This window comes from Pseudophryne corroboree, chromosome 8 (genome assembly GCF_028390025.1).
Source record: "Pseudophryne corroboree isolate aPseCor3 chromosome 8, aPseCor3.hap2, whole genome shotgun sequence".
NCBI classification, from domain to species: Eukaryota; Metazoa; Chordata; class Amphibia; order Anura; family Myobatrachidae; genus Pseudophryne; species Pseudophryne corroboree.
In genome coordinates, this window is record NC_086451.1 from 458,187,589 (window position 1) to 458,214,121 (window position 26,533).

Sequence of the window (26,533 nt, forward strand, 5' to 3'; positions counted from 1 at the left end):
TAAACAAACGTATTTCTCATTAGGGCCACACGTTAAGGGCAATGAAGGAGGTGTTACGTGTTTCTGATACTACAAGTACCACAAGAAAGGGTATTATGTGGGAGTGAAAAAACTACCTGTAGTTTTTCCTGAATCAGATAAAATAAAATGAAGTGTGTGATGATGCGTAGGGTTACCCCGATAGCAAATATTGGCGTTATACCCTTTCCCGCCAGAAATTAGGGTACGTTGGGAAACACCCCTTAGGGTGATAAGGCGCTCACACGCTTATCAAGTGGCGTTACCGTCTCCAGATACGGCCGCCCTCAAGGAGCCAGCTGATAGGAAGCTGGAAAAATATCCTAAAAAGTATATACACACATACGGTGGTTATACTGCGACCAGCGATCGCCATCAGCCTGGAGATGCAGTGCTGGGTTGGCTTGGTCGGATTCCCTGACTGAAAATATTTTATTCATGTAGAGCATTTAATAGGATGCATTCTATATATATGTATGTGAGATGCACAGAGGGATATTTGCTCTCTGGCATCAAGATAAGTGCGTTGTCCATATCTCCCAGAAGATGTCAGGGACACGACAGTGGTCAGGTGATACAGATCCCATACGGCAGATGGAAGTATTGCTGTATAAAGGGAAGGAGTTATTTGGGGGTCGGTCCATCGGACCTGGGGACCACAGCAACAGCTGGGAAATCCAACCTTTTTTACCCCAAGTTACATCTCAGCTAAAAAAGACACCGTCTTTTCAGCCTCAATCTTTCCTTTCCCATGAGGGCATGCAGGCAAAAGGCCAGTCATATCTGCCCAGACATAGAGGTAAGGGAAGTAGACTGCAGCAGGCAGCCCTTTCCCAGGAAAAGAAGCCCTCCACCGCGTCTGCCAAGTCCTCAGCATGACGCTGGGGCCGTGCAAGCGGACTCAAGGTGGGGGGGTAGTCTCAAGAGTCTCAGGGCGCAGTGGGATCACTCGCAAGTTGACCCCTAGATCGTACGAGTATTATCCCAGGGGTAAAGATTGGAGAGTCGAGACATCTTCTCCTCGCAGGTTCCTGAAGTCTGCTTTACCAACGGCTCCCTCCGACAGGGAGGCAGCATTGGAAACAATTCACAAGCTGTATATCCAGCAGGTGATAATCAAAGTACCCCTCCTACGACAAGGAAAAGGGTATTATTTTTCCACACTATATTGTGGTACTGAAGCCAGACGGCTTGGTGACACATAGTCTAAATCTAAAATGTTTTGAACACTTACATAAAAGGTTCAAATCGAGATAAAGTCACTCAGAGCAGTGATAGCGAACCGGAAAAAAGGGGACTATATGGTGTCCCTGGACATCAAGGATTACCTCCATGTCCAAATTTTGTCCTTCTCATCAAGGGTACCTCTGGTTCGTGGTACAGAACTGTCAATATCAGTTTCAGACGATGCCGTTTGAATTATCCACGGCACCCCGGGCCTTTTTACCAAGGTAATGGCCGAAAAGATGTTTCTTCAAAGAAAAAAGGCATCTAAATTATCCCTTACTTGCACGACCTAAAAAGGGCAAGTTCCAGAGAACAGTTGGAGGTCGGAAGAGCACTATCTAAAGTAGTTCTTCGACGGCACGACTGGATTCTAAATATTCCAAGAATCGCAGCTGTTTTCCGACGATACGTCTGCTGTTCCTAGGGATGATTCTGGACACGGTTCAGAAAAAGGTTTTTCTTCCCGAGGAAAAAGCCAAGGAGTTATCCGACCTGTCAGGAACCTCCTAAAACCAGGAAAGGTGTCTGTACATCAATGCACAAGAGTCCTGGGAAAAATGGTGGCTTTTTACGAAGCAATTCCATTCGGCAGATTCCATGCAAGAATTTTCCAAAGGGATCTGTTGGACAAATGGTCGGGGTCGCATCCTCAGATGCACCTGCGAATAACCCTGTCGCCAAGGACAAGGGTATATCTTCTGTGGTGGTTGCAAAAGGCTCATCTATTGGAGGGCCGCAGATTCGGCATACAGGATTTGATCCTGGTGACCACGGACGCCAGCCTGAGAGGTTGGGGAGCAGTCACACAAGGAAGAAACTTCCAGGGGGTATGGACGAACCTGGAAAAGTCTCTTCACATAAACATTCTGGTACTAAGAGCAATCTAAAATGCTCTAAGCCAGGCGGAACCACTCCTGCAAGGAAAACCGGTGTTGATTCAGTCGGACAACATCACGGCGGTCGCCCATGTAAACAGACAGGGCGGCACAAGAAGCAGGAGTGCAATGGCAGAAGCTGCCAACATTCTTCGCTGGGCGGAGAATCACGTAATAGCACTGTCAGCAGTGTTCTTCCCGGGCGTGGACAACTGGGAAGCAGACTTCCTCAGCAGACACGATATTCACCCGGGAGAGGGGGGTCTTCATCCAGAAGTCTTCCACATGCTAATAAACTGTTGGGAAAGACCAATGGTAGACATGATGGCGTCTCGCCTCAACAAGAAACTGGACAAGTATTGCGCCAGGTCAAGAGATCCACAGGCAATAGCTGTGGACGCACTGGTAACACCTTGGGTGTACAAATCAGTATATGTGTTTCCTCCTCTGCCTCTCATACCAAAGGTATTGAAGATTATACGGTGAGGAGGAGTAAGAACAATACTAGTGGCTCCGGATTGGCCAAGAAGGACTTGGTACCCGGAACTTCAAGAGTTGGTCACGGACGACCCGTGCCCTCTACTTCTGAGAAGGGACCTGCTACAACAGGGTCCCTGTCTCTTTCAAGACTTACCGCGGCTGCGTTTGACGGCATGGCGGTTGAACGCCAGATCCTAAAAGGGAAAGGCATTCCAGAAGAAGTCATTCCTACCTTGATTAAGGCAAGGAAGGAAGTCACCGCGAAACATTATCACCGCATTTGGCGAAAATATGTCGCGTGGTGCGAGGATCGGAGTGTTCCGACGGAGGAATTTCAACTGGGTCGTTTCCTACATTTCCTACAATCAGGATTGTCTATGGGTCTCAAATTGAGATCTATTAAGGTTCAAATTTCGGCCCTGTCAATATTCTTCCAAAAAGAATTGGCCTCAGTTCCTGAGGTACAGACTTTTGTTAAAGGAGTACTGCATATACAGCCTCCTGTGGTGCCTCCGGTGGCACCGTGGGATCTAAATGTAGTTTTAGATTTCCTCAAATCCCATTGGTTTGAACCATTGAAAAAGGTGGATTTTAAATATCTCACATGGAAAGTGACTATGTTACTGGCCCTGGCTTCCGCCAGGAGAGTATCTGAATTGGCGGCTTTATCTTATAAAAGCCCTTATCTAATCTTCCATTCGGATAGGGCAGAACTGAGGACTCGTCCGCATTTTCTCCCTAAGGTGGTATCAGCGTTTCACCTGAACCAACCTATTGTGGTGCCTGCGGCCACTGGCGACTTGGAGGACTCCAAGTTGTTGGACGTTGTCAGAGCCTTAAAAATATACATTTCAAGGACGGCTGAAGTCAGAAAATCTGACTCGCTGTTGATACTATATGCACCCAACAAGTTGGGTGCCCCTGCTTCTAAGCAGACGATTGCTCGTTGGATTTGTAACACAATTCAACTTGCTCATTCTGTGGCAGGCCTGCCACAGCCTAAATCTGTTAAGGCCCATTCCACAAGGAAGGTGGGCTCATCTTGGGCGGCTGCCCGAGGGGTCTCGGCATTACAATTCTGCCGAGCAGCTACGTGGTCGGGGGAAAACACGTTTGTAAAATTCTACAAATTTGATACCCTGGCAAAAGAGGACTTGGAATTCTCTCATTCGGTGCTGCAGAGTCATCCGCACTCTCCCGCCCGTTTGGGAGCTTTGGTATAATCCCCATGGTCCTTTCAGGAACCCCAGCATCCACTTAGGACGATAGAGAAAATAAGAATTTACTTACCGATAATTCTATTTCTCGGAGTCCGTAGTGGATGCTGGGCGCCCATCCCAAGTGCGGATTATCTGCAATACTGTACATAGTTATTGTTAACAAATTCGGGTTATATTGTTAAGGAGCCATCTTTAAGAGGCTCTTTCTGTTATCATACTGTTAACTGGGTTTAGATCACAAGTTGTACGGTGTGATTGGTGTGGCTGGTATGAGTCTTACCCGGGATTCAAATTGCCTCCCTTATTGTGTACGCTCGTCCGGGCACAGTACCTAACTGGAGTCTGGAGGAGGGTCATAGGGGGAGGAGCCAGTGCACACCACCTGATCTGGTAAAAGCTTTACTTTTTTGTGCCCTGTCTCCTGCGGAGCCGCTATTCCCCATGGTCCTTTCAGGAACCCCAGCATCCACTACGGACTCCGAGAAATAGAATTATCGGTAAGTAAATTCTTATTTTTTTGCACTTCTGCGACCAGGTAATCGCCGCCCACATGGGAAGGGGGATTTGCTGTGCAGGGCTGCAAATGCTTGTGCAGAGAGTTTGTGCAGTCTCTGCACAGCTCAAGACTTGCTCACCCACTGCGATGACGTCAGGATCCCTCCCTGAAAACAGCTGGGCACGCCTGCGTTTTTCTTGACACGCCCAGAAAATGGTGAGTTGATACCCCCGGACGGCCTCTTCCTGTCAATCTTCTTGCGTTCGCCGCTGTGAATGACCCCCATTGTCCTGCGCAGGAGACGCTGCCCTGCACAGAAGATGCTGTACTGGATAGAAGATGCTGCCCTGCGCAGAAGACATTGTCCTACACAGAAGATGCTGTACTGGATAGAAGATGCTGCCCTGCGCAGGAGACGCTGCCCTGCACAGAAGATGCTGTACTGGATAGAAGATGCTGCCCTGCGCAGAAGACATTGTCCTACACAGAAGATGCTGTACTGGATAGAAGATGCTGCCCTGTGCAGAAGACATTGTCCTACACAGAAGATGCTGTACTGGATAGAAGATGCTGCCCTGCGCAGAAGACATTGTCCTACACAGAAGATGCTGTACTGGATAGAAGATGCTGCCCTGCGCAGAAGACATTGTCCTACACAGAAGATGCTGTACTGGATAGAAGATGCTGCCCTGCGCAGAAGACATTGTCCTACACAGAAGATGCTGTACTGGATAGAAGATGCTGCCCTGCGCAGAAGACATTGTCCTACACAGAAGATGCTGTACTGGATAGAAGATGCTGCCCTGCGCAGAAGACATTGTCCTACACAGAAGATGCTGTACTGGATAGAAGATGTTGCCCTGCGCAGGAGAGGAGACATTGTCCTACACAGAAGATGCTGTACTGGATAGAAGATGTTGCCCTGCGCAGAAGACATTGTCCTACACAGAAGATGCTGTACTGGATAGAAGATGTTGCCCTGCGCAGAAGACATTGCGGGTCATTCCGTGTTGATCGCTCGCTAGCTACTTTTAGCAGCCGTGCAAACCCATAGTCGCCGCCCACGGGGGAGTGTATTTTCGCTTCGTAAGTGTGCGAACGCGTGTGCAGCCGAGCGGGACGAAAAAGTTTTTTGCAGTTTCTGAGGAGCTCTGGACTTACTCAGCCCTTGCGATCACTTCAGTCTTTTTGGTGCCGGAATTGACGTCAGACACCCACCTTGCAAATGCTTGGACACACCTGCATTTTTCCAAACACTCCCAGAAAAACGGTCAGTTGACACCCACAAACGCCCTCTTCCTGTCAATCTCCTTGCATTCGGCTGTGCGAATGGTTTCTTCCACCGCCCAGCAACGATACGCTTTGTACCCTTACAACGCGCCTGCGCATTGCAGTGCATACGCATGCGCAGTAGTAACCTCTGCGCTGCGAAAAACGGCAGCGAGCGATCAACTCGGAATGACCCCCATTGTCCTGCACAGAAGATGCTGTACTGGATAGAAGACGTTGCCCTGCACAGAAGACATTGTCCTGCACAGAAGATGCTGCCCTGCACAGAAGATGTTGCCCTGCGCAGAAGACGTTGCCCTGCGCAGAAGACGTTGCCCTGCGCAGAAGACGTTGCCCTGCGCAGAAGACGTTGCCCTGCGCAGAAGATGCTGCCCTGCGCAGAAGACGTTACCCTGCACAGAAGACATTGTCCTGCGCAGAAGACGTTACCCTGCACAGAAGACATTGTCCTGCGCAGAAGACGCTGCCCTGCACAGAAGACGTTGCCCTGCGCAGAAGACGTTGCCCTGCGCAGAAGACGTTGCCCTGCACAGAAGACGCTGCCCTGCGCAGAAGACGTTACCCTGCGCAGAAGATGTTGCCCTGCGCAGAAGACGTTACCCTGCACAGAAGACATTGTCCTGCGCAGAAGACGCTGCTCTGCACAGAAGACGTTGCCCTGCACACGTGGTAGCCCAGCAAAGTGTGTCACCTTTTTATTTTCCCACTGTGCTCAGACATTGGAGAACGCTTCCCCCAGTCCGCAGATGTTTAGCCTGAGACTGAAATGCTTGTCGGGAAAGGTCACCTCCAAATACAAGCTTCTGTCACGTACCTACCAAACTCCTGCTGTACAGTATGTGTGACTCCCTAACGTAGGCCTGTCTGTACATGGTCTCAGACTGGGGGGCGACTTATCATCCCCCCACAATTTCCTCCCTGGATAACCGTCATGTCTTCTTCAGGGTCCGTAGGGCTCCACAGGGAATACCTTGGGCATTTCTTATCCATCAAGAAGAAATACATTTTTGGGGGTAATTTGATGAGAATCTTTTGCCGCAGCACAGCATAGAGTGAAAAAGAAAGTGATAGATGACGCTATGAATTAGTTTTGTTTTTAGAAGTGTTAATAGTTTATTATAATCAATTAACAAACTTGCAAAGTGAATGAACAGAAGAGAACTCTAAATCAAATCAATGGGGCAGATGTATTAACCTGGAGAAGGCATAAGGAAGTGATAAACCAGTGATATGAGCAAGGAGATAAAGGCAGCAGCCAATCAGATCCTAACTGTTAATTTACATATTGGAGCTGATTGGGTGGTGCCTTTATCACCTTGCACATATCACTGGTTTATCACTTCCTTATGCCTTCTCCAGGTTAATACATCTGCTCCAATATTTGGTGTGACCACCCTTTGCCTTCAAAACGGCATCAGTTCTTCTAGGTACACTTGCACACAGTTTTTGAAGGAACTCGGCAGGGAGGTTGTTCCAAACATCTTGGAGAACTAACCACAGATCTTCTGTGGATGTAGGCTTGTTCAAATCCTTCTGTCTCTTCATGTAATCCCAGACAGACTTGATGATGTTGAGATCAGGGCTCTGTGGGGGCCATATCATCACTTCCAAGACTCCTTGTTCTTCTTTACGCTGAAGATAGTTCTTAATGACATTGGCTGTATGTTTGGGGTCATTGTCCTGCTGCAGAATAAATTTTGAGCCAGTAAGGGGCTTACCTGATGGCATTGCATGATGGATAAGTACCTGCCTGTATTTCTCCCAGACTTTTCCGAACACTAGATGGGTGTACGTGGGTCTCACAGGTTTTGGCCAGTTCTGAGCTGGTGGCACTGCTGGACATCTTCCGATTAAGTTTCCTTGGCCGACCACTGCGTCCACGGTCCTCAATGTTGCCCGTTTCTTTGTGCTTCTTCAAAAGAGCTTAAATAGCTCATCTTGAAACCCCAGTCTGCCTTGAAATCTTTGCCTGTTTCAGCTTAAGCTGGGTACACACTGGCAGATATATCTACAGATCCATCTTGACTGACGCCACGAACTGGGTGAGCAGTTACACCCAGTTGAGCTGTCAACCACTGCAGGCTTGCGCAGGAAGTGTACGGGTGGTCGGCTGACCTCCCACTGGTCATCGTGTGTGCTGCAGGGCCGACGCGATACGTTTGTGAACGACGGCGTTCACAGACACATCGTTGGTACACACCATTATTTATGAAAATTATGATAATTATCACCTGTTTGGTATGATTGGTTAATGATACACCTGACTGTAATCCTAAAAAAATCTATTTATCTCCCTGATATAGCGTACGTATGTTTATATATTATGTAGCCTACTGCTGGGGTAGGTGCATCCTTTAACCTTTTGATCTACATTAGTCATACACCGCCTGGTGCAGGGCCATATTTAGGAATGTGTTGCCCAGGGCATAAGGCCGGGGTTGTGGCACCGTCGCTGCCCCGTTGTATCTGCCTCTGGCTAGCAGGGGGTGCCTGGAACAGCAGCCTGCAGATCCGCTGGAGGGGCGGTCAGATTCCTGGTCCCTGCCCCCTCTCTGTGATGTCATCCCATGGCGCATAGTCTCCCTGCTACGCCTCTGGTCTTCTACCAGAGTACAAGCAGGTCAGACATAGAGCTACTGTGCGTCGTTTGCATCTGCGTCGGCTGCATGCCCTGTGTAGCGGTGACCGCTTTCCTGTATCTATAGCGATAAATAAAGACATAACTTCCATAACTGATTAGAACAATAAATGGTAACAAAGTGTCTGTGTTCATCGTTCCCTGTGATACACTGTGACACATCAGGATGCAAGCTCCGCAGCCGAGGCACATGTTATATATTTCATGGGCCTGGTCGCAGAACCAGTAGACTGGCATTGTCCTGTGTCCTGTGACTATAGAACTGTTGCAGTCTCCTGGGTGACAGGAGGTTTCGGGATTGTCTCCCCGTTGCGCTGTGTATGGAGGCGGTGAGGAGTGATCGCAGCTTGTGTGAGGCCAGAGTCTGGTTTCAGCTCCACGTCCACACGAGATCCCAGTGCAGCACAGCGCATTCTGGTGACCTACTGGAGACGGTAAAGGTCAGAGCTCTGCAACAGGCACAGGGCTCTGCGTAACCAGCTCACAATAGGGTCAGCCTGGGGGATCCTGCTCTGCAGTACTCACAATGGAACAGTTTAGTGGCGCTTATGCTCTGTCCCCCTCTCTCTCTCTCTCTCTCTCTCTCGCTCTCCCTCTCTCTCTCTCTTGCGCTCTCTCTCGCCCTTGTAGCCGTGAATTAATATAATTATATTGGAACCACAGATTCAAGAACATCCTGATAAATCCATATATGATATATATATATATATATATATATATATATATATATATATATATATATATATTCATCCCTTTGTATTTTATATAGTTAATATTTTATCTCCGGGGCTCATTCATGAATTGCAAAACAATAAGTAACTAAATACGAATATATTTTGAGCCTATTTGTCGCCCAGGGAAAGGTGTTACTTCTGTCCTGAGTCAGCTGTGCAGTGATGCCGCCGCTGCATATGTGTGCGCAGAGATTGTGCGGTAGTGTGTTGCCATATACCTGCCTCTATATAGGGAGATGCACCCACCTGCCGGCTCGCCTGGAAATCCGCACGGTACACGAGTGGCAGTACAGTCTACTAACACTTTAGAAGCTTAATTAATTTAAACGTTTATTTAACCCCAAAAACATTTCTGCCCGGTTTACCCTCCTTACGCCTTATACTGATAATGAGGGGACGTTGGGATTGTCCGCGTAATGATGTGATTTACTGCAGTAATGAGACTGAACCTGCCCCTAACACCCCATCCGATGGTGCAAGCCTTTGTATCCCTACAACGCCGCAAACCATGCGCTGAACTGTGACCGACCCAGCGCTGGTATCGCACTTTTATACGTTCAGGAATAAATATATTTGTCATTCAAAAGCCTTGGATGAGACCATTTTATGTGTTGTATACACAACCTCTCGGAGTATTCGCTAGAAGTTTTGTTTCTGTGACATTTGCCCTAGATCTTCTGAAACCTTTAGACTGTAATGTCCCCTACACATTCGGCGTGGGACCGCGCATCGTTCATGGTTGGTGCCTACACACTAAACTATATGAACGAGTTTTAACGAGAACTTTCATATCGTTTAATAAAATCTATTAGTGTGTAGGGCCCTTATGCTCTCACGAGCAGGGCCCTCTGCCCTCATGTGTTTTCCTTCCCTCACTTATACCTTCATCTCCTCCCCACTGCCAACAGCAGCACCAAACCTTTGGGTTCAGCCGGCGCTGCTTATTGGGTATTCTGACTGACTGCTGAGGTAGCATTGTATATAAACCTTGTAGTCCAGGCATGTCCAAACTGCAGCTGTTGTGAAACTATATATCCCAGCATGCCCTGACACAGTTTTGCTGTCAGAGAATGCTAAAGCTGTGTCAGGGCATGCTGGGATGTGTAGTTTTTCAACAGCTGAAGGGCCGCAGTTTGGACATGCCTGCTGTAAGGGGTCTATTTACTAAGCCTGGGATGCAGATAAAGTGGATGGAGATAGAGCACCAGCCAATCAGCTCCTAACTGTAATTTTTCAAACACAGCCTTCAACATGGCAGCTAGGAGCTGATTGGCTAGCACTTTATCTCCGTCCGAGGCTTAGTAAATAGACCCCTAAGGGGTCTATTTATGAAGCAGTGAAAAGAGTGGAGAAGTGAAACAGTAGAGAAGTTGCCCATGACAACCAATCAGCTGCTCCGTACAATTGTATAATATGCAAATTATAAATGTTACTTCAATACTGATTGGTTGCCATGGACAACTTCTCCATTGGCTCATTTCTCCACCCTTTTCACCGCTTCATGAATAGACCCGTTAGTCTCTATTTTTTTTTCTTGTCTTGAGTCTGGTTATGTACTCTGTTAGGCAGTAGTTCCCAAACTGTGTGCCTAGACACCCTGGGGTGCCGCCAGGCTCTTGCAGGGGCGCCTCGGGTTGGTGGTCCAGGACCAAATCAAATGTATGGTCAAAGTGATAGACAATTCCAGTGCCAATCATAAAACACAGAAGCACAACTGTGCACCGTCTCCTATCTGACCCTAAGAATGACCGCTAGGCAGAACTGACTTCATTTAATGTATTTTTTTATTAAATTTATCTATAAAAAACTTTTATCCCGGGGGTGAAATAAATGCTGATACTCTAAGGCGCCGTGATTCGAGAACGTTTGGGAACCGCTGCTGTAAGTTGCTGCGGCCCCTTGTGCCGTATAACTAAAGGACGAGAGTAATTATAAAAACATGTTCGTTATTCTTTCAGCCCGGTCCACGTGCTCCTCCTCATTAACCAGAAACCCTGCAAAACTCTCCGCTGAATAGCTGAGACCTTCTTATCCCGTGGAAGGTAAGGAATAACGAGGTGAGCGCCGTGCTGTGTATTGTGACTCAGTAATACAGGTGTGGCAGCTGCAGCTGCTGCCATTAGGCCGGTACACCTGATCACAGCTATAAATATAAGAGGTGACATGAACGGCTCATCGTCTGTCTGTCTGTACTGGGAAGTCGCTGTTACATTCCACACAAATTCCTTATCTCCAGGATTTAAATCCCCCCCCCCCCCCACCTCCTTACTTTTCACACCCACCACAATGTGTAATGTTGTTGAGCATTGGGGCTGTATATACCTTGCGCCTGGATTTATTTCCCAGTAGGTGACACAGGCGCAGCTGTGTGTTCTGCGTTCATGGGCCTGATTGTAGATGTGCTAAATTTACGATCAGCTTCCCTGACATACGGAGGGACGCCCAGCACTGGGCTAGTCCGCCCCGCATGTCAGGCCCTACCCTGCCGCACAAGTACATAAGCATCGCACAGCGCCCATCCTTTTGTACTGGTTGAGTAGATCCCTACCAGCGCAGCTCTTGCGCGCTGGCAGGGAGCTACTCGTCGCTGCCCAGGTCACAGTGGCTGCGCGGGACGTCACGCAGCCGCCGGCCCCCGCACGGTCCAGGTACGCCTGCGTTGTCGGGACCACGCCCCTAAAAGGGCAGCGGAATGCCGCCCTCCCGCCCAGCGACCGCCTCTGCCTGTCAATCAGGCAGAGGCGATCGCAGGGCTGAGACGGCTTTTGGCTGTCTGGCATGCTCAGTTCAGACCTAATCGGCTGTGGTGCGAAAACGCACAGCAGCGATCAGGTCTGGATCAGGCCCCGTCAGTGTAAGAATGTTGCAGATGCATGCTGTGTACTTACACACTGTGCTGTATTGGGATTGTGGGCCTATTTCAGACCTGGTCGCGGCTGTGTGTTTTTGCAGAGGACTGCGATCAGATAGCCGCCGCCCATAGAGAGTGCAAGTGTGCAAATGCATGTGTACGCCGTGCGAAAACTTCATCTAACAGCGGACATCTGCAAATCCATTCACTACTCGGCTGCGGTGCAAAATCAAATGTTTTCTCCACTGTGTGCGTAGCCCGGGACTTACACCTACAGTGCGATAGAATCAGGCTGATCGGGGCCGAAGCTGGCGTCACACCCGCCCTGAAAACGCCTGCGTTCTTCCTGACACTCCCAGAAAACGGCCACTTACCACCCACAAACGTCCGCCTCCTGACGATCACCTTGCGTACGCCTAGCGATCTAAATTTTTTCACCATTCTGTCGCTGTTTGGCGCTGCGCATTACGGTGCATACGCATGCGCAGTGGTTCAATAATCACCCGCTGTGGGATTTCACACAACAGCAATCGGGTCTGAATCGGGCCCCGTGTCCTGGAGTTGGGTTACGCTGGAATGCAGCAATGCAGGTGCTCCGTGTATGTCATTAATGCGGATGCTGCTCGCTGTCAGTATCCTGCGCATGGAGCCTTGTTAGTGAATCTGTGCATTGACGCTGAAAGAATGACGACAAGGGGCTGAAGGGCCGTAAGCTAGAAAATTCCCATCTTCTCTGCAGAAAGAGCCACTTAGGAATGCTGCGTCTGCTCTCTGCCCCGGAGTGTCTAGCACAGGACATACTTTCACATGCTGCAAATAACTTTCCGGAGCTCAGAAACAAAACCGTCCTACAGGAGAGGGAAACGGGGCGAGTGCAGGCGTTCTATAAACAGGGGTCGTCTTATGAGGGGAGGAGCCCCCAGTGCACGGTGTCTGAGCCGGCCCCTCCCCTCGTGCGCAGTCCTCCGGGGAAATGCCAAAGGCAATATTTTTCTGGAGGTCTCTTCTGCGACCTATCCATTGCTTATTAAAACAATGGGATATAGAACATTCTTTTATATAGAGGGGCTCTTGGCACCACCATCTTCCCATGTCCGTGTAAAAGGAGACTCCATATACATCTCTGTCTTCACTAACATATCTTCTCTCCTGATATACTCTGTGCCGCTGGGTGAAAACTGCCCCTCCCACTATATAACTCTCAGTCTGTGGCTTCCTGTTGCCTCCATTCCCCTCCTCACATCATGTCACTGCCCCTGTCATACACAGCTCTGTCCTCACTGACACGTCACTCATCTCCTGATATACTCTGTGCTGCTGGGGACCCTGCTCCTCCCACTATATAACTCTCAGTCTGTGGCTTCCTGCTGCCTCCATTCCCCTCCTCACATCATGTCACTGCCCCTGTCACATGCAGCCCTGTCCTCACTGACACATCACTCATCTCCTGATATACTCTGTGCTGCTGGGAACTCTGCTCCTCCCACTATATAACTCTCAGTCTGTGGCTCCCTGCTGCCTCCATTCCCCTCCTCATATCATGTCACTGCCCCTGTCACATGCAGCCCTGTCCCCACTAACACATCACTCATCTCCTGATATACTCTGTGCTGCTGGGAACTCTGCTCCTCCCACTATATAACTCTCAGTCTGTGGCTTCCTGCTGTCTCCATTCCCCTCCTCACATCATGTCACTGCCCCTGTCACATGCAGCCCTGTCCTCACTGTCACATTACTCATCTCCTGATATACTCTGTGCTGCTGGGGACCCTGCTCCTCCCACTATATAACTCTCAGTCTGTGGCTTCCTGCTGCCTCCATTCCCCTCCTCACATCATGTCACTGCCCCTGTCACATGCAGCCCTGTCCTCACTGTCACATCACTCATCTCCTGATATACTCTGTGCTGCTGGGGACCCTGCTCCTCCCACTATATAACTCTCAGTCTGTGGCTTCCTGCTGCCTCCATTCCCCTCCTCACATCATGTCACTGCCCCTGTCACATGCAGCCCTGTCCTCACTGACACATCACTCATCTCCTGATATACTCTGTGCTACTGGGGACCCTGCTCCTCCCACTATATAACTCTCAGTCTGTGGCTTCCTGCTGCCTCCATTTCCCTCCTCACATCATGTCACTGCCCCTGTCACATGCAGCCCTGTCCTCACTGACACATCACTCATCTCCTGATATACTCTGTGCTGCTGGGGACCCTGCTCCTCCCACTATATAACTCTCAGTCTGTGGCTTCCCGCTGCCTCCATTCCCCTCCTCACATCATGTCACTGCCCCTGTCACATGCAGCCCTGTCCTCACTGACACATCACTCATCTCCTGATATACTCTGTGCTGCTGGGGACCCTGCTCCTCCCACTATATAACTCTCAGTCTGTGGCTTCCTGCTGCCTCCATTTCCCTCCTCACATCATGTCACTGCGCTGTCACATGCAGCCCTGTCCTCACTGACACACCACTCATCTCCTGATATACTCTGTGCTGCTGGGGACCCTGCTCCTCCCACTATATAACTCTCAGTCTGTGCCTTCCTGCTGCCTCCATTCCCCTCCTCACAAAGTGTATTTCCCCCTGTCACATGCAGCCCTGTCCTCACTGACACGTCACTCATCTCCTGATATACTCTGTGCTGCTGCAAATATACTGATAATCTGTTTGGCTAAAGGTTGTTCCGCCCCCGGATAATTCAATCCTAATGTTGTGAAGTACAGCCGTAGTCAGTCGCGTGTTAACCTTTACAAATGGCGTTTGGGTGTAGTTCCTAATGTGACATCCTAACCTGAGACCAGTGATCAGCAATAACTGCAGTGCTGCTGCACACACACATAGAGACAATGTGGGGTAGTACATATGGTGACTGAATGTAGCACTGAGCTGGCACAGTCACATGGAAAGCAACCACAGCCAACTGGGCTTTCTCTGACACGGTCGCATGCCATGAGGCCCTGTCATCCCTTCCCCCATCTGTGTGGCACAGTGGGGTGTGTAAGGAGCTGCGTGATATGTAGAGTGTAGTACATAGCGTACAGTGTGTTACATGGAGGGCAGTGTGGTATGTAGAGTGTGGTACGTAGGGATACATAAAAGTGTGCATAGAATGTAGTGTATTACTTGAATGTAGAGTGCAGTGTAGTACGTAGGATGTAGTGTTACATAAAGTGGAGTGGAGTATTTGGAATGTGTGTGAGTGTGTGGTACAAAAGGTGTAGTGTAGTACTTAGGGTGCAGTGTGGAATGTAGAGTGTAGTGTATAACTAAGTTGCAGTGTAGTACATAAGATGTAGTGTGGTATACAGAGTGTAGTATGTAAAGTGCAATGTGGTGTAGTATGTAGGGTGCGGTGTGGTACATTAGGTGTAGCATGGTATGTAGAGTGCATTGTGGTATGTAGGGTGCAGTGTGGTAGCTAGAGTTTAGTACATAGGGTGCAGTATACAGTGTGTTAGGTAGTGTGCTTAGCACTACATGGAGTGTAGTGTATTAGTTCAGTGTGTGGTATGTACAGTGCAGTGTGGCACATAGAGTGCAGTGTAGTAAATAGCGTGTGGTGTATGTAAGGTGCAGTGTAGTGTATCACTAGGGTGCATCATGGAAAATAGAGTGCAGTGTAGTATGTAGTGTGCAATGTGGTGTGGTATGTAGTGTGCAGTATAGTGTGGTATGGAGAGTGCAGTGTGGCACATAGGGTTTAGTGTAGAGTGTAGTGTGGCACATAGGGTGCAGTGTAGAGTGTAGTGTGGCACATAGGGTGCTGTGTAGTGTACATTGTGGTTTGTAGGGTGTAGTTTGTGGTATGTAGAATGCAGTGTGGCACATAGGGTGTAGTGTGTGGTGTGGTATGTAGGGTGCAGTGTAGTGTGTGTGGTATGTAGGATGCAGAGTAGTGTGTGAAATGTAGAGTAGTATGGCACGTAGTGTGCAGTGTAGAGTGTAGTGTGGCACATAAGGTGCAGTGTAGTGTGGCATGTAGGGTGCAGTGTAGTATATCACTAGGGTACAGCATGGTACGCAGAGTGTAGTGTAGTGTGCAATGTGATGTGTTATATAGGGTGCAGTGTAGTGTGTGTGGTATGCAGAGTGCGGCACTCAGGGTGCAATGTAGTAAGTATTGTGGTACATAGGGTGTAGTATGTAGTGTGCAGTGTAGTGTGTGGTTTGTACGATATTGTGGTACATAGGGGCCCTCATTCCGAGTTGTTCGCTCGCAAGCTGCTTTTAGCAGCTTTACACACGCTAAGCCGCTGCCTACTGGGAGTGAATCTTAGCTTCTTAAAATTGCGAACGAAAGATTCTCAAAATTGCGATTACACACCTCTTAGCAGTTTCTGAGTAGCTTCAAACTTACTCGGCATCTGCGATCAGTTCAGTGCTTGTCGTTCCTGGTTTGACGTCACAAACACACCCAGCGTTCGCCCAGACACTCCTCCGTTTCTCCAGCCACTCCCGCGTTTTTCCCAGAAACGGTAGCGTTTTTTCACACACACCCATAAAACGGCCAGTTTCCGCCCAGAAACACCCACTTCCTGTCAATCAAATTACGATCACCAGAACGAAGAAAAAACCGTGAGTAAAATTCCTAACTGCATAGCAAATTTACTTGGCGCAGTCGCAGTGCGAACATTGCGCATGCGCACTAAGCGGAAAATCGCAGCGATGCGAAAAAATTTACCGAGCGAACAACTCGGAATGACCCCCTGGGTGTAGTATGTAGTGTGCAGTGTAGTGTGTGGTTTGTACGATGCACATTAGTGTGTGATATGTAGAGTGCAGTGTGGCACATAGGGTGCAGAGTGGTATTTAGGACGCAGAGTAGTGTGGCACATAGGGTGCAGTGTAGCTTGTGGTATGTAGAGTGCAGTGTGGCACATAGGGTGTAGGGTGCAGTGTGGTATTTAGGATGCAGGGTGGTGTGTGATCTGTAGAGTGTAGTGTGGCACACAGGGTGTAGTATGGTATGTAGGGTGCGGTGTAGTATATCACTAGGGTACAGCATGATACGCAGAGTGTAATGTAGTATGTGATGTGTTATGTAGGGTGTGGTATGTAGAGTGTGGCACTCAGGGTGCAGTGTAGTATGTATTGTGTGTGTGGTATGTAGGGTGTAGTGTGTGGTATGTAGAGTGCAGTGTGGCACATAGGGTGTAGTATGTAGTGTGTGGTATGTAGGATGCACAGTAGTGTGTGATATGTAGAGTGCATTGTGGCACATGGGGTGCAGTGTAGCTTGTGGTATGTAGAGTGCAGTGTGGCACATAGGGTGTAGGGTGCAGTGTGGTATTTAGGATGCAGGGTGGTGTGTGATCTGTAGAGTGTAGTGTGGCACACAGGGTGTAGTATGGTATGTAGGGTGCGGTGTAGTATATCACTAGGGTACAGCATGATACGCAGAGTGTAATGTAGTATGTGATGTGTTATGTAGGGTGTGGTATGTAGAGAGTGGCACTCAGGGTGCAGTGTAGTATGTATTGTGTGTGTGTGTGGTATGTAGGGTGTAGTGTGTGGTATGTAGAGTGCAGTGTGGCACATAGGGTGTAGTATGTAGTGTGTGGTATGTAGGATGCACAGTAGTGTGTGATATGTAGAGTGCATTGTGGCACATAGGGTGCAGTGTAGTGTGCAGTATAGTTTGTGGTATGTAGAGCGCAGTGTGGCACATGATAGGATGCAGTGTAGTGTGTGGTATGTTGAGTGCAGTGTAGTATGTTGTGTGCTGTGTAGTTTGTGGTATGTAGAGTGCAGTGTGGTACATAGGATGCAGTGTAGTGTGTGGTATGTAGTGTGCAGTGTGGCACATAGGGTGCAGTATGTAGTGTGCAGTGTGGCACATACGGTGGAGTGTGGTATGTAGAGTACAGTGTGGTGTGGAACATAGGGTGCAGTGTAATGTGTGGTATGTAGGGTGCAGTGTGTGGTATGTAGAGTGCAGTGTGGCACATAGGGTGCAGTATGTAGAGTGCAGTGTGGCACATAAGGGTGCAGTGTAGTATGTCGTGTGCAGTGTGGTATGTTGGGTGCAGTGTAGTGTGTGATATGTAGGGTACAGTGTGGTACATAGGGGGTGCAGTGCAGTGTAATTTGTGGTATGTAGAGTGCAGTGTAGTATGTAGTGTGCAGTGTAGTGTGATATGCTGAGTACAGTGTGGAATGTAAGGTGTAGTGTATAGAGTGTAGTATGTATTCTGGATGTAGAGTGCAGTGTGGTATGTAGGATGTATGTGTTACTTGGGAATAGTGTTACATAAGGTGTAGAGTGCAGTATGGTACATAGGTGCAGTGCTGTGTGGTATTCAGTGTGCAGTGTGGTATGTAGGGTGCAGTATGAAATGTAAGGTGTAGTGTATCGCTTGGGTGCATTGTGGTACATAAGGTGTAGTGTATATATAGAGTGTAGTGTTCATTGTGGATGTAGAGTGCAGTGTTGTATGTAGGATTTATGTGGTACTTTGGAATAGTGTTACATAAGGTACAGAGGGGGTCATTCCGAGTTGTTAGCTCGCTAGCAGATTTTAGCAGCATTGCACACGCTAGGTCGCCGCCCTCTGGGAGTGTATCTTAGCTTAGCAGAATTGCGAACGAAAGATTAGCAGAATTGCGAATAGAAAATTCTTAGCAGTTTCTGAGTAGCTCGAGACCTACTCCTACACTGCGATCAGCTCAGCCCGTTTCGTTCCTGGTTTGACGTCACAAACACGCCCTGCGTTCGGCCAGCCACTCCCCCGTTTTTCCAGACACTCCCGCGTTTTATCCTGGCACGCCTGCGTTTTTCCGCACACTCCCAGAAAACGGTCAGTTTCCGCCCAGAAACACCCACTTCCTGTCAATCACACTCCGATCACTTCAACGATGAAAATTCTTCGTTCGGACGTGAGTAAATCTAAGTTTTGTGCTAAAATACTTAGCGCATGCGCACTGCGTACCATGCGCATGCACATTTTTGCCTTAATCGCTCCGTTGCGAAAATCGTCAACGAGCGAACAACTCGGAATGACCCCCAGAGTGCAGTGTGGTACATAGGATGCAGTGTAGTATGTAGTGTGCAGCGTGGTACATAGGGTGCAGTATGGTGTGGTATGTAGGGTACAGTGTAGTATGTGCAGTGTAGTGTGTGGTGTGGTATGTAGGGTTCAGTGTGGAATGTACTGTGCAGTGTATTATGTAGTATGCAGTATGGTGTGGTATGTAGGATGCAGTGTAGTATATAGGGTGTGGTGTGGTATGTAGGGTTCAGTGTGGAATGTACTGTGCAGTGTATTATGTAGTGTGTAGTATGGTGTGGTACATAGGGTGCAGTGTACTATGTAGTGTGCAGTATGGTGTGGTATGTAGGGTGCAGTGTAGAATGTACTGTGCAGTGTACTATGTAGTGTGCAGTATGGTGTGGTATGTAGGGTGCAGTGTGGAATGTACTGTGCAGTGTAGTATGTAGTGTGCAGTATAGTGTGGTATGTAGGATGCAGTGTAGTATATAGGGTGCAGTTTAGTATGTAGTGTGCTGTATGGTGTGGTATGTAGGATGCAGTGTAGTATATAGGGTGCAGTGTAGTATGTATTGTACAGTATTGTGTGGTATGTAGGATGCAGTATAGTATATAGGGTACAGTGTAGTATGTAGTGTGCAGTATGGTGTGGTATGTAGGGTGCAGTGTAGTATATAGGGTGTAGTATGCAGTATGGTGTGGTATGTAGGGTGCAGTGTAGTATGTAGTGTGCAGTATGGTGTGGTATGTAGGGTGCAGTGCACTATGTAGTGTGCACTATGGTGTGGTATGTAGGGTGCAGTGTGGAATGTTCTGTGCAGTGTAGTGTGCAGTATGGTGTGGTATGTAAGATGCAGTGCGGAATGTACTGTACAGTGTAGTATGTAGTGTGCAGTATGGTGTGGTATGTAGGGTGCAGTGCGGAATGTAGTGTGCAGTATGGTGTGGTATGTAGGATTCAGTGTAGTATATAGGGTGCAGTGTAGTATGTAGTGTGCACTATGGTGTGGTATGTAGTGTGCAGTATGGTGTGGTATTTAGGATGCAGTGTAGTATATAGGGTGCAGTGTAGTATGGTGTGGTATGTAGGGTGCAGTGCAGTATGGTGTGGTATGTAGGATGCAGTGTAGTATATAGGGTGCAGTGTAGTATGTAGTGTGCAGTATGGTGTGGTATGTAGGATGCACTGTAGTATATATGTTGCAGTGTAGTATGTAGGGTGCAGTGTGGAATGTACTGTGCAGTGTAGTGTGCAGTGTGGTGTGGTATGTAGGATGCACTGTAGTATATAGGGTGCAGTATGGTGTGGTATGTAGGGTGCAGTGTGGAATGTAGTGTGAAGTATGGTGTGGTATGTAAGGTGCAGTGTAGTATATAGGGTGCAGGGTACTATGTAGTGTGCACTATGGTGTGGTATGTAGGGTGCAGTGTGGAATGTACTGTGCAGTGTAGTGTGCAGTATGGTGTGGTATGTAGGATGCAGTGCGGAATGTACTGTGCAGTGTATTATGTAGTGTGCAGTATGGTGTGGTATGCAGTGTGGAATGTACTGTGCAGTATGGTTTGGTATGTAGGGTGCAGTGTAGTATGCAGTATGGTGTGGTATGTAGGGTGCAGTATGGTGTGGTATTTAGGATGCAGTGTAGTATATAGGGTGCAGTGTAGTGTGTAGTATGGTGTGGTATGTGGGGTGCATTGCGGAATGTACTGTGCAGTGTAGTATGTAGTTTGCAGTATTGTGTGGTATGTAGGGTGCAGTGTAGTATATAGGGTGCAGTATGGTGTGGTATGTAGGATGCAATGTAGTATGGTGTGGTATGTAGGGTGCAGTGTGGAATGTACTGTGCAGTGTAGTATGCACTATTGTGTGATATGTAGGGTGCAGTGTGGAATATACTGTGCAGTGTGGTATGTAGAGTGCAGTGTGGAATATACTGTGCAGTGTAGTATGTAGTGTGCAGTGTGGAATGTACTATGTGGTGTGCAGTATGATGTGGTATGTAGAGTGCAGTCTGTAATGTACTGTGCAGTATGGTGTGGTATGTAGGATGCAGTGTAGTATGTAGTGTGCAGTATGGCGTGGTATGTATGATGCAGTGTAGTATGTATTGTGCAGTATAGTGTGGTATGTAGAGTGCAGTGTGGAATATACTGTGCAGTGTAGTATGTAGTGTGGTGTGGTATGTAGGGTGCAGTGCGGAATGTACGGTGCAGTGTAGTATGTAGTGTGCACTATTGTGTGGTATGTAGGGTGCAGTGTGGAATATACTGTGCAGTGTAGTATGTAGTGTGGTGTGGTATGTAGGGTGCAGTGTGGAATGTACTGTGCAGTATGGTGTGGTATGTAGGATGCAGTGTAGTATATATGTTGCAGTGTGGAATGTACTGTGCAGTGTAGTGTGGTGTGGTATGTAGGATGCAGTGTAGTATATAGGGTGCAGTATGGTGTGGTACGTAGGATGCAGTGCGGAATGTACTGTGCAGTGTAGTATGTAGTGTGCACTAATGTGTGGTATGTAGAGTGTAGTGTGGAATATACTGTGCAGTGTAGTATGTAGTGTGCAGTGTGGTATGGTATGTAGGGTGCAGTGCGGAATGTGCTGTGCAGTGTAGTGTGTAGTGTGCAGTATGGTGTGGTATGTAGGATGCAGTGTAGTATATATGTTGCAGAGTAGTATGTAGGGTGCAGTGTGGAATGTACTGTGCAGTGTAGTATGTAGTGTGCAGTGTGGTGTGGTATGTAGGATGCAGTGTAGTATATAGGGTGCAGTATGGTGTGGTATGTAGGATGCAGTGCGGAATGTACTGTGCAGTGTAGTATGCAGTGTGGTGTGGTATGTAGGGTGCAGTGCGGAATTTACTGTGCAGTGTAGTATGTAGTGTGCAGTGTGGTGTGGTATGTAGGATGCAGTGCGGAATGTACTGTACAGTGTAGTATGTAGTGTGCACTATTGTGTGGTATGTAGAGTGTAGTGTGGAATATACTGTGCAGTGTAGTATGCAGTGTGGTGTGGTATGTAGGGTGCAGTGCGGAATGTACTGTGCAGTGTACTATGTACAGCCAGCAGGCAGAACGGACCTAAACCCTGACAGATAACAGCTCTGTGCCGTCCCTCTTCCAGGGAGGTGACATTGCTGCAAGTCCCAGCACCTCCTCCTCTCAGCTGCTTCTCCTTCCCTCTCTCTGCAGCCTGGGGCAGCTCCTGGGAAGCTGCTGGGAGGAGGCTGCCCAGCGCTGAGCCCACAGCAGAGGGATGAGGGGGAGAGAGCTGCAGAGGGAGGGGGAATCCCTGGTGAGTGTTGCAGGTCTTTGGCATCAGGATAAGAGAGGCAGGAGCCACGAGGGCAAGTGCCAGGCGGCATCCTGGCCAGTGCGGCAGTTTCTGGGCATGATTACGCAGGTTCTTGTGCCGCCACCGATAGGAGAGAGGAAGCGGCCGAGGAAGTGAGAGGCTGGTCCCCAAACAAGGGGGGCACGCCAGAAGTGACATAAATAAAAAACTCAGATTCAGGCTCACGGGGCAATAAGCTTAGGCCTCTTAGAGGTACCAACCTGAGGACACACCTACAGTATATAATACACTCCTAGTTCTGAGAGCAGGGGTGCACACTATTCCGCACGCAGAGAGGGGGCCGTGTGCGACCCACCGCTGCTGGTGGCAAGACGCGTGGCTGTACGTGACGGGTCAGTCAGGAAGTTAGACGCTCTGCGATGTCAGCTGCCTGCAAGGAGTGGATGTGCTCTGCACGTTGTGTGGAAACGAGGGAGCAGCATATGTGATGGATGCTAATTGCAGTTTTAAGGCTCTGTACGTGACAGGTGCTGCAGCGTCGGGGCTGTGTGTGACAGGTGCTGCGGGTAGGGACATGGCTGTGTCTGCTGTGCTGAGAGGGTGCTGTGCAGAACGCAGCTCTCAGTGACGGGTGCTGCACGGGAAGCGAGCTGCTGGCAGACCCTGATGCAAGCACACACTTTCTAAGCCGTCCCTGAAGGCTCTGCAGCAGAGGACGGAAACATGTGGCTGCTATGGAGCGGCAAGGTCTTTCCAGTGCAAGCCCCTCAACCTGTGATCCCCTAAGAACGTAGAAATACATTCACGTACTCCCTCTGCACCAGCCCCTAAGATTAGGTTATCACACACACAGATTTGGGCCACCTATTGGCTTTCTCTTGCCCCATGCAGTGCCCACGTTACCCCTGATTGCAATGAAGTTTGAGGAGAGAGAACCTGGCTGTATGGAATAGGGTATGACAAGTACAATGTTAGTGGCAGATTGTGGACTATGTGTAGCTGTACTAGGCAGTAGCATGGTGGGTAAGTGGTGAGCATACCTGGCACAAAGCGGGCAGTGTTCTGACACATCACACTGTCTGTGTATAGTTTGTATGTTCTCGCCACAATTATTTATCTTTCCTCCTATGCTCAAAAGACATATGGGTGTGTCAGCCGTGGGCTGTGCAGAGCCGGGTGTAAGAGGTAATTATCTACTGCTGCAGTTGTGTGTGTGTGACTGTGGGGTCTATTCATGAAGCAGTGAAACGAGTGGAGAAGTGAGCCTGTGGCAACCAATCAGCTGCTCCGTACAATTGTATAGTATGCAAATTATAAATGTTACTTCAATGCTGATTGGCTGCCATGGGCAACTTCTCCACTGGCTCACTTCTTCACCCGTTTCACTGTTTCATGAATAGACCCCTATGTGCTTTTGCTATTATCAGCTCTTCCCCCGGTGCACATCCAGCATATGGATGTGCAAGGTCCAAGGCGCCCACTGTAGGTGGGTCTTTCGACACCCCCAACGGTCACACCATTGAAATTTGGGCCGGTCCCATGCTAGGTGCATTAATAGTGTTCACTCTAGAATCCGGGCAGGGCGCCGGACCTAGAGGGTCACTAGCGTGTGTGCGCGCGGTGAAAAGTGGGTGTGGCCATGCAAAATAGGGGGTGGGGTCATTCCGGGTAATTAAAGTGGGCGGTTCAGCCCGCAGACGTAAGATAAGGGCGTGGGCGGCCAGCGGCGTCACTGTTGGGGGCGTGCCCAGCACCTACGGAGGTGCTGGGCTTCCCCCAAGCGCTCTCTCAGCATTAATGGATGCCGCTCGCATCTTTACACGGCTGAGAGGGCAGGAAGCGGGCGGCAGTTTTAGCAGGGCGCCGCAGAAAGGGCAGGGCGGGTTTTGCCCTTAAAAAATCGGGCAGGGCGCGGCGCCCTGCTAAAACAGCCTAGCGCAGTGATGGCTAACCTTGACACTCCAGCTGTTGTTGAACTACACACCCCAGCATGCCCTGCATCAGTTTTAGCAAGTCCAAATAGCAAAACTGTAGCAGGGCATGCTGGGATGTGTAGTTCAACAGCAGCTGGAGTGTCAAGGTTAGCCATCACTGGCCTAGCGTGAACACTAATTAAGTGAGTCAGAGATCATCCTGAGCGCTGCAGCCTGACTGATATGCTGCTGATGTTTGGGAGTGGTGACCGCTGGCGTTGCAGAAAACGGGGGGCACGCCGGCCCTGTTTTCTTGACGTTCTTGAGCCAGCGTGAATTTCCCAGACATCCTGAGCCCCCTCCAGATGACCCAATGCTGCGTCCTCAGACACCTCCCGAGACATTAGCTTATTATTGCACAGCCGCTGCATACAGAGACACAGGGGCTGTGTGATCCACGTACATCTCTGAATCGGCCCCTCTATGTGCAACTAGTTCCAAACCCCCCTCATAACACCCCACAAGATGGACCAGCTCCGTGCGCCTGAATAGCAGCCTCCCAGTCACTGCCCAGGAACTCCCAGCAGAATTCCAGTACATTCCTGATACAGTGCGTCCCAATCACACCCGTGCGCCCATGTGTGCACACTCCGTACGAGTTATTAGGGATTTTTCGCACATGCGCAGTAGCAGGAAATCGCTTAAGTCCTAATCATCAAACTTGTTGCCGGTGGTGTGGGACTTTGGGGGTCATTGACCTGATCGCACGCTAGGTTTTTTCGCTGTGCTGCAGGCGCGTCGTACGGGTGCTAAGCGGATCGTTGCTGAGCGATGGATTTAACGAATCCATTCGCACAGCCGATCGTAAGGAGATTGACAGGAAGAAGGCGTTTGTGGGTGTCAACTGACCGTCTTCTGGGAGTGGCAGGAAAAACACAGGTGTGTCCAAGCGTTTTCAGGGCGGGTGTCCGACGTCAATTGCGGCCCCGGACAGGCTGAAGTGATCGTAGCGGCTGAGTAAGTCCTGGGCTGCGCAGAGACTGCACAAAACTTTTTTGTACCGCTCGGCTGCACAGGCGTCCGCACACTTGCAAAGCTAAACTACACTGACCTATAGACGGCGACTATCTGATCGCAGCGCTGCAAAAAATAGCTAGCAAGCGATCAGTTCTGAATTAGGCCCTTTGTGCGAGTCTGCCCGTTTTTTAAAGCGGCAATCATTTACAAAGCAAAACCATAGCCCTAATACTGGAACCCCTAACCCTAATACCACAGACCGGATGGGACATATGGTTCTTACCTGCCATCAGATGCCATGTTCTGTGTGTATACATTGTACTTCTGTCACAATCACATGGAGATCTGTCTCGATGAAGCCACGCGCACCACATACTAATACACAACAGGCACGATGAGTAACTGGAATTTATAATACGGTCAGGACTCTCCTATTTACTATCCGCCAGTTCGGCAAAGCCACCAATCGTAGGAATGGCAATAGGCGTTAGCGCTAAGCAAAGCCCGGTTTAGCATTAATTCCTATTGCCGTTTTAAAACATTTCCGTGAAAGTCACAATGATCGGTGTCTTCACCAAACCGCCGGATAGTAAATAGGCCCCTTAGAACGGTAAGTGAAGAGGTCCACATGAGTCGTATGCGCAAGAGCCTGTAAAAATCCGTGCGGTGCATGCGTTACACAGTGTGCACGCCCATTGGCGTTTTTGCGATCAAAACGGGCGGTATTAGAAATGGGCGGTGACTGGTTTTAGAGCACATGGAGATGGTCCTTATGGGAACGTCGGTGCAAGCGGTTGCGTTGTGGTAGCTTGTGCTGACTACCTCCAATAGATGCATACACAGACGCGGCGCACAGTGCCTGTCACATGCTGTGCAAATGCGGCTCTGGGTCTACCTTCTGTGTATACACTCCACTGTGCAACTACTCCGTCTACTTTCTCATAGGGACCACTCCATCATTGAGGTCCATACTTCTCTTCATATACTGTATCGGTATCATTTATATCATGTGTATATCATGTCGGTGAGGAGACGCTAGCGGGTAAATGTAACAGCCGGAGACACGCAGGCATCGGTGACATCGCGGCTTGGTAGGCTTTATATAACAATTGAGTTTCCCATAGAGCTAGAGGCTGCTGGCGCAGGAGGAGGGGTAGGAAGACTCCTAATGGCCGCCATCTCCTCAGCAGCCACAGAACGCAGGTTATTAACCAGATGGAGCAGGCTCCAAAGCTGCGCACACTGTGGTATCCGCCATCTTGTCTACTGATCATATTGCTTTGTGCAAACACAGGCCAATTGCCACCGCAGGTCCGCTCAATGGGGGTCTGTAGACCCACCTCTATTAATCTGTGATCCATAATTCTCCGGGACCTTCCTATAGAGTGGGCTAGTGTGCCGACCCAATACACTTCAGAGGCTGCGCGGGCAACTCGCTGACCCTCAGAAGGGGCAGACATTACCTTTAGTCACAGTAATAAGCGCAAA

At 49.1% G+C, this 26,533-nt stretch overlaps 1 protein-coding gene across 2 annotated transcripts in view; it reads left to right on the forward strand.

Annotated features, from left to right (window-relative positions):
- Positions 1-26,533, forward strand: part of BCORL1 (BCL6 corepressor like 1) — a 131,993-nt gene that overhangs the window by 19,273 nt on the left and 86,187 nt on the right. Inside the window, exon 3 of one of the 2 annotated variants that reach the window (XM_063938354.1) lies at positions 10,937-11,035. The gene's annotated coding sequence lies outside the window, so the exon portion shown is untranslated. The remainder of the gene's footprint in view (positions 1-10,936; positions 11,036-26,533) is intronic. The other variant, XM_063938353.1, reaches the window with a different exon arrangement.